The 9134-nt window shown below is 43.3% G+C and overlaps 1 long non-coding RNA gene across 1 annotated transcript; it reads right to left on the bottom strand.

Moving 5' to 3' along the window:
• Nucleotides 1–1127: 1127 nt before the first annotated feature.
• LOC123596935 lies at nt 1128–8191 on the bottom strand. Its single transcript, XR_006711888.1, has 2 exons — nt 7428–8191; nt 1128–1386 (listed from the first exon to the last, which is right to left on the bottom strand). It is a non-coding gene; the product is annotated as an uncharacterized LOC123596935 (long non-coding RNA).
• Between the last annotated feature and the right edge of the window lie 943 nt (nt 8192–9134).

The following is a 9134-nucleotide window of genomic DNA, read 5'->3' as shown; positions in this document are numbered from 1 at the left end:
CCAGGGGCACCACAGTGGTTGAGTTGGTTCAGTGTCCAACTCCTTATTTCAGCTCGGGGCATGAGCTCACGGTTCCTGGGGTTGAGCCTCATGTCAGGCTCTGCACCAACTTCTCAGAGCCTGCTTGGGATTTTCTCTTTCTACCCCTTCCCTGCTTGCACACATGCACAAGCTCGTTCTCTCTCTGTCTCAAAATAAATAAACATTTTTAAAAAATTTTAATAAAAAAAAGAAATGCTATAATAAGAGTCTTCCTTTTCACCTGGATCCCAAAACAAGTGCACAAGTTCAGTCTTCCAAGTCACAGCATCCAAACAGTTGAGAGTCCCCTTATGATCATCACACTCGAAGAGCAGCAGAAAAACCCTCTCTTGCCTTAAACTCCAGGTTGTTTTAAGTCTTCAGTCTGCACTAATTTGCATTCTCAGCTTTGAGTGGGTTAAGGGCCAGAGGAAAAAGCCTGCCACTCTAACTACATCCGAGGAGTGTGCTAAATTCTTGTGGATGGTAATTAGCATCCAGCTTCTTTACTCTGCCCGTACAGTATTTTCAAATCAATTGCTCAGCATTAGTGATTCTGCTGGGATTGATTTAATAGTCTAATATGAAGTCTCAGCCCTTCTGTACAGGTTAATTACATGTGGTCTTATACATTCTAATTTAAAAATACTGCCTTTGCAATTATCATCAGCACTAAAACAGAGCACTAGTAATGAAGCTGGGCTTGAGTTTTTTTCCAGAAGTAATGAATTGAAAAACCGAAATGACTTTTAATTTCTTTGGCACTTACCATTTCAATCTCTCTTCTCTTCTGTGGGAAATATAAATCAGGATCTCCTCCTTATCGCAGATTGTTATGAAAACAGGCAAGATTGCCCTGAAGAAAGCAGAAGGCTTTGATTTTGAAACAGCCAAGACTTGACTATTTGAGTCTTGACCAACCAAAAGGGCGCTTCCTTCACCCTAATCCCTCAGTTAGGTATGTATTTATCCGTGAATTTATATGTTTGACAAGCACTTACATGTTGATTACTGTGTGGCAGGTACTGTTCTAGAGCATTATAAATATTAACAGCTCTATGAGGTGCTGTATCAGTTATGTAACAAAGTACCCCAAATGCAGCAACTTAAAACAACAAGCATTTATTATCTCCATTTCTGTGAGTCAGGATTGGGGGGAGAAGCTTGGCTGGGTGGTTCCGGCTCAGGATCTCTCACGTGGATGGAAATTTGGCCAGAGATGCTATCTTCTGGGGGCAGAGGACCCATTTCGAAGTTCATTCATGTGGCTGCTGGCAGGACTAAGTTCCAACCCACGTGGGCCTCTCTACCTACTGCCTGAGTGTCCTCGCTTCATGGCATCTGGCTTCACCTGGATCAAGTAATCTGAGAATCAAAGTGATACACGTCACTTCTAGTGTGTTCTCTGGGTCACGTGGACAACCTTGGTTCGATGTAGGAGGAGATACTAAGGGAGTGAATACCAGTAGGTGGGGGTCCCTGGGGGCCAGCTGGCTACCAAAAGTAGGTGTTATTATTATTTCTGATTTACAAGTGAGCCAATGAGGCACAGATGAGTGAAGTCACTTGTGCGAGGTCACTGTTAATGAATGGCCAACGCAAGATCTGAATTTGGCTCATCTTTCTGCCTCTAGAATCTAAGCTCTAAACAAGTACTCACACACAGAATGGTGTACGCTCATCTAACAGGTTTTAAAAGCAGCTTCTAGACCAGCCGACAGCATTTATTCTAAGTTTATAGTTGATGGAAACCCCTTGCTGAGGATACAAGGTCTAAACAACTCATCATCATCAAAAAACACTCCTTAGTGTCCCCCGGCCTCTATTGCGTGAAGTTAAACATTCCTATTTCCTGGGCATTCCTTATTTTCTTGGAAAATCAAGCAAACAGCCATCACTATCTGTAGATTCTTTCTGGATACTGTACCTCCCATTGCACCACTAACCAGTTTCTTCCTGTTCAACCTCTGAGAAGACAATGTCAGCTCTATACAAGGACACTGCTTATGCTAAAACTCATTATTAATCACACCCACCCTTCATATCCAAGGGTCACACTACCCAGACCCTCCAGGTGTCCCTGATACCAGCTCTGGCTTCAGATACACATCCAAACATCTGAGGATCAGACTGCATCAGAGACCTGGCTCCAAGAAGGATTGAACATCAGGGTACCTTCCATTGGAATGTAAAAGGGATTTTGCTAGCCAGTATTCTAGGCACTTTGTGTATATTATTTCATTTAATTTTCCTGTATCCTATAAATATAATCATGATAATCATACATCATAGCTAGAAGAGATAGCAAGCTTATTATGTGCCAGGCTCGGGGCACCCAGGTGGCTCAGTAGGTTAAACTCTTGATTTCAGCTCAGCCCATGATTCCAGGGTCGTGGGATCAAGCCCCACATTGGGCTCCATGCTAAGCATGGATCCTGCTTGAGATTTTCTCTCTCCTTCTGTCTCTCTCTCTCTCTCTGTCTCTCTCTGTCTCTGTCTCTCTCTCTCTCTCTCTCGAAGAAGAAGAAGAAGAAGAAGAAGAAGAAGAGGAGAAGAAGAACAACAAGAATGGCAAGGCACAGGCTAAGAAAATACTATGTGCCAGGCCCTATGTTAAGTGCTTTATATACATTAATTCACTTTATCATCAGACAAATCTGAGAGGTAAATTTGACTATTGTTCTCATATTACAAATAAAGAACCTGAAGCTCAGAATGGTTAAATGACTGTCCAGAAGGCACACAGAGGTGGGACTCAAACCTGAGTACGTTTTACTATAAGAGCCTTCTTTCTAAACTGGATGAGGAAGGTTAGGGACAGAGGCATCTGTCCTCCATTTTTATACAAAGCAGCTGGGTGCTACTCCCAGCCTTTCACATCCAAATGGTCCATCTGAGGATTTTTCTAAACAAAGACCATTCCTTCTCTAGAAGAGATTCTGGGTCCAGGTGTTAAATGCCTTTTTTAACTTTTCTCCACTAGCAAATAAAACAATATATCAGGGGGTTAGCAAGCCTTCTTAAAGGACCAGATAATAAATATTTCCAGCTTTACATCTGGGCCATATGGCCTCTATCATGAATAGTCAACTCTGCCATTGTAGCAAAAGCAGCCATGGACAATATGTAAATTAATAAGCATGGCTGTGTTCCAATAAAATTTTATTTATGGACATGGAAACTTGAATTTCATATCATTTTCTCATGTCATGAAATAGTCTTCTTTTGATTTTTTGTCAACCATTTAAAAATGTAAAATCCATTCTTAGCCCCAGGCCTTACAAAAACAGATGGCCATAGTTTCTTGGCCCCCACAACTTATAACAGAGAAGTCAAATTCTCCCAATGAGTTCAGTATCTTGGATTTTATCAAATCAACAAAAAGCCAATTCTTAGGAAACATATTGTCTATAAGGGTTGTCTCAAACCTAAATGTATAGGGATAAAATCAAGTGGAAGTAATTTCTCACTTTCTACACACTTCCTAAAAGATTGGCTGGGGAAAGCCAATGAGGGATGTGGTATGCACTCAGTAAATTGTGCCTTTGTGACAGAGACTCAGATTTCACCTTATCTCTCCTGTTAGATCATAACAGGGGCTGAGCCCTATTCACCTGTGTGTCCCTACACTGTCCCATTCCAGCTTATTCCAGAACCTTAACCATACCCAGGGGCATACTTCCCAAGCCAGATAGAAAAGCCCAAGGCCTAGCAAGGATTTTTTTCCATTTTGTGAGTTCTGTCATGTGAAAAGTTTAACAAGGATATTGAAACCAAATCACAGTTAGTTAAATATTTAATAAAACATCTTATTGGAAAAGAATAAAATTATTAAAATATGGTCTATACTGGAAAATCTTAGCTATAGAACACTATGAATGTGGCAGGTTTTCAATAAATGTTAAAAATGAAAAAAGATCAAGGGAGGGAGAGAGAGGGATAGCAGAGGGAGGGAAGGAAGGAAGGAGGAAAGGAAGGACAGACAGAAGGAAAAGACAGAATATAGACTATTTCTTATTAGGCCCCTCCCAAATGGGTTCAATAATTTATTTAATAGAGAACTACTTTCTAATAAAGCCAGTGATTCATTCCACATCATTTTTGAGTAATGTACTATTTTCCAGCAATACTGTCCTTACTTCCCGTTCAACTACCTTTTTCAATAATAAGGGAAATTATTTACATTTGTGTGTATGCCCAGAATGACACCTTTTAATGTTTTAAGAATATCAAGATTATGTTCAGTCTTTTCATTCAATGCATTAAACTGCGCCTGGAACACAGAATAAGATAACCCAGCTTCCCACAAGACATCATACACTTTTCTGCAACAATGGGGCCAACCCCTGTAGACAACAGGTTTTGGAGGGCAGGGACTGTCTCATTCATTTTAGTACTCTGGGGACCTGGTACCACAAGGCATTTGATAAATGTTTGTTGAATGAAACGTAAATGAGGGAAACGTTTCACCTTAAGACAATTAAAACCTATTTTCTAACAACGCAACAGCACCTGAGTGAGGCAAGGGTTCCTGGGAGAGAAGAGACACCCAAGAGAATCAAACAGCAAGAAACAAAGGTGAGTGTTGCAAATGTCGGGGAGGGCAAAACTGGAAGGCTATTCCTGTGCTTAGAACAAACGCTCCTGGAAGAAATGACTTGATGGTAATCCATCTCAACTCACCTCTTTGTCTAAAATGAGAAAATTTGTCTTAAATTGCCCCAAGCTTAAACAAGGTTTAGTTAGAATCAACATGTTCTAACAGAAAGAGAAAAGCAAGGGAGTCCCAACAACTCTGTTCTATCAAAGTTGGAGCTACGTTCACGGTTGTGTTTTATTGTGCCAAGACCACCAACATTAGAAATCATAATAATTGGGGCTCCTGGTGGCTCAGACGGTTGAGCGTCCGACTCTTGGTTTCGCCTCAGGTCATGATCTCGTGGCTCGTGAGTTCGAGCCCTGTGTCGGGGCTTGGGATTCTCTCTCTCCCTCTCTCTCTGCCCCTCCCCCCACTCCCAAAATAAATAAATAAGCTTTTTAAAAATTGGTAATGATCGCTGAGTGTGTGTCTGGGTTGTCCCGCCAGCTGATGTTCAACTCATTTCAGCCAAAATGATCTGATACTTTTCTGACTTCCTGACCTCGTCTGAATCTCAGTCAGTTGCCACCAAATAAATGCCAGTCAGAAAGGAAAGCATTATTCGTTTCTCTGCGTGTAGAAATCAGGGTGATTTCCCAATCAGGGCACCGCCAGGGCCAGGAAAGTGACTTTTGTGTTAGGGGAGGAACACACTCCCTGGGCAATCGTTTATCGGAGCACGGGTGGGAAGCCCCACCTCCCACAAACCACCTTAGCACATGGGATATTCCTGCCCACGAGGCCATGGGGCTGGCTCTGGTCTCCTCCAGGACCTGGCTTTGGGAGGGGAAGAATAAACGGGCCTGTTACTTTTTATATTCACACTTCTACACAGTTTTTTTAATGAGCACAAGTTTCTTTTATAAAGTATATGCCCTTTTGTAGCCAGCCCTATGATCTAAGAGAAGTTATTGCCATTTTCTCACACAACCTATTCCACGGGGTAGTTAAGAGATATGGCCGGGACTGGCTGGCTAATCCCCAGATCCACTTCCTCTTCTTCCTGGTGCACAGCCAGACTACAGTTCCCAGCATCCTTCGCAGCAGGTGTGCCCATGAATGGAGTTCTGACCGTGGAATGTGAGTGGAAGCGGTATGTACCACCACTTCCAGAAATCGCCCATAAGACAGTTCTCCCACTGCCAGCTTCTTGTAGACAAGCACACTGACTCTGGAAGCCATGTGGTGAAGATTGCTGAGCCACAAGATGGGAAAGGCCTGGGTTCCTGATGATTCCTTGGATGATAGCCACCTACCCATCATGAACACTCTCTCAGACATTCTCTTAGTTTACCACGGCTGCTGTGACACAGTCCCTCCAACTGGGTGGCTTAAACAACAGAAATCTACTGTCTCACAGTTCTAGAGGCTGGAGGTCCAAGATCAAGGTGTGGCCGAGTTGGTTCCTTCTGTGGCTTCCCTCCTTGGCTTGTAGATGGTCACTTCTCCCTGTGTCTTCACTCGGTCTTCCTTCTGTGCCTGTCTGGGCCTTAATCTCCTTCTCTCATAAGAACACCCACCATACTGGATTAGTGCCCATCCTACTAACGTCATTTTAACTTAATCACATCTTTAAAGAGCTTATCTCCAAATACAGTCACATTCTAAAGTACTGGGGGTCAGGGCTTCAATATATGAATTTGGGGTGGGGGGGGGGAGGACACAATTCAGCCCATAACACATGTCCAAGCCCAACATCAATGAGACAAGGAAGTAGACTCCACCCACTGTAGCAGAGATGGGGAAAGAAGCAAGATGTGAGCAAAATAACATAATCTGCCAGTGGCACCAATGATGATACGGTGTAATAAGTGCCAAGATGAAGTATAACACACCTGGATAAAATTCAAAAATATCTGGCCTTCAAACCGTTCCAAAATCTGACCCCCGATTATCAGTCCTTCCTGATCTCAGCTTTACTATTGAATAGCATCAAACCCCTGTACAAAGGGGCAGTGACAAGTACAATGTGACGTAGTAGAAAGAGTATACCCAGATTCCTAAGACCTGTTACTTTCTACATGGTACCCTAGTTTCTCTTCCAGTGTGAGCCAAAAACCATCTGTGTGATCCTGACGAAATCATTTTCTCTCTGCGGATCTATACCCTGATTTCTGAGATGAGGAAACAGACACTAGGGTCCCTAAGATTCCTTGACCCAGTTTCCTTCCTTTGCAACGTGTGTTCTGTTGAACATTAGTCCCAAGAGATGCCATGCAAATAAATGTTTCCATGAGCAAATCACTTGGAAAAAGTTGCATACAATATCCCTTTCCTAGAATACCAAAGGTTATGAAAAGTCCTGCAATAAAAAAAAAAATCCTGTTTTACCTCAACTGTTTCCCAGATGTATTTGGCCTAAGAATTTCTCCTTCTGCCCCTTGTAACATGGCTCAGAAGCAATGAACTAACTCCCTGAGTACACACAGGCTTGGGAGAGTTAGATTTGTTAACAGCCATGTCCACCTTCCCCTCCCTGCCCCCAGCGAGCATGATGCTCCGTGAATTTTTGCTTCTAAGCCAGGAAGCCCCCAGACTAAGAGGTAGTTACCTGTCACAGGCCTTCTCAGGCCACAGCTCAGTCTTCCCCATTGTCTAAACGCTCCACAAACAGAGCAACAAAAGCACCAGACGTCCCACGCGTCCATTGGTACATGGGGACTCGGGGCCCTTATTCCCAGTGTTACTCAAAGGACTTTTTGCCTCTCCCTTTTGGAGATACTCTTCAGTCTACCGCGTATTTCCAAAATCTCTTCAGTCGTGGCACCTCTTTGTCCTTCGCGGGAGAGATTTGAGTTTGGGAGACAATGAATGTCTACTGGAGCCAAGTCTGGTGAATCCCTTGGGCGCTGAAGCTGAGAAAGCCTGTTTCGGCATCAGAAATGGAGGGTGCAGTCCACCTCATCTTTCAGTCAGCCTCCTGCTCATCTGGCTCCCAGGCTTCTGGAACAAGAATAGTCATTCCAAATGAGATCGCCTGTGCATTCCGGAATCTCCACACACCATATGCCGAGCGGTCTGTGGCTCCCTTGAATGGCAAACAATTATGTCCGCTTGTTTGTTTTGTTCCTTTATTTGGCCCCTTGTCTGAACAGAGATGCCGAATCCAGCGTTTCTTGCATTGTGAGTCCTCCTGGGGCCATTCGCGTTTCCGTCGCCAGCTATTGTTCTGAATTCAGAAGACCATCCCCAGATTGCTCATTCGCATCCCTAATTGAACCGAGGCCATTCTAACACCTCCCGTTCTTCCTCTCTCCCCTTATCCCCTGCACACTATCTGTCTGCCTCTCTCTGGCTTTGATCCCAGGGTAAGGATTGTTTTGTTAACACTAGTCCTGTTATTCAGTAGTCAGCTTGTGCTTTTTCTTTCCTTCAAATAACATTTAATTGCTTTAACACAACTTTTTCAAGGAGGCAGAGGAGTGTTCTTTGAAGACCCAAATTAGCCTCAAAGCTGGTCTCTCAATGCTGTGAAGATTTGTGCTGACTTTGAATAACCAGAACATGAGACAAAAGAAAGTTTTATAGCACCTTCTCTGAGAGCATTTGGACTGTAGCTATATAACCACAGATTGTCAGAGCTGGAAGGTAATGTAGGGGTCGTAGATTCTTAGTGGGTCCCAAACTTCTTTAGCTGTGGGACTCGTTTCAGGGAAAGAAGCTTCCAGGATCCCAACTATTAAACAAAAGCAACGAGAGGTTCTCAGGAGAGTTTAAATCTTCAGATTGGCTTCAAATGCTTCATTGAAGTATCTGAAGTATCTGAAGAATCCTCTTCTCCTGGATTTTGATCACAACCTAAAAACACAGCCTTTTTGGGGTACCTGGGTGGCTCAGGTAATGATCTCAAGGCTTGTGGGTTCAAGCTCCACATCAGATTCTGAGCTGCTTCTGATTCTGTGTCTCCCTCTCTCTCTCTGCCCCTCCCCCGCTTGTGCTTGTGTTCTCTCTCTCTCTCTCTCTCTCTCTCTCTCTCGCTTTCAAACGTTTAAAAAAAATTTTATAAAAAAAAAAAAATAAACTCACAGAAATTTTACTAAGGTCAAAAGTAAGGCCAAGAGAGAATCAACTAGTACCTGACAGAGCAAAAAACGGAACCCTCACCTTCTGGTTCCTATACCAAGTGTAGCTATAAATCCAGCTGTGCATCTGAAACACTAGGGAGCTGGTTAGGAACACAGATTTGGGAGCCCCAGCTGCTGAGGATTCTTATGAACTAGGTCTGGAGTGAGAATCTTGAAGAAGCACCTTCTAAAAATTCCCTGTGAGTCTGATGGAAATCCAGGTTTAAGAACCACAGATCTGTAGTATCCAGTCCTCCATGCCCAGGTACCAAAGGGCAATTGATTCTTTTCTTTTCTTTTTTAAGTTTATTTATTTATTTGAGGTGGGGGGTGGGGGGTGGAATCCCAAGAAGGCTCCACACTTGCAGAGTCTGATGCAGGGCTTGAACTCATGAACCATGAGATCGTGA

This window comes from Leopardus geoffroyi, chromosome C1 (genome assembly GCF_018350155.1).
Source record: "Leopardus geoffroyi isolate Oge1 chromosome C1, O.geoffroyi_Oge1_pat1.0, whole genome shotgun sequence".
Lineage (NCBI taxonomy): Eukaryota > Metazoa > Chordata > Mammalia > Carnivora > Felidae > Leopardus > Leopardus geoffroyi.
Note: the sequence above shows the minus strand (reverse complement) of the source record. Positions and strands in the feature narration are given on the sequence as shown.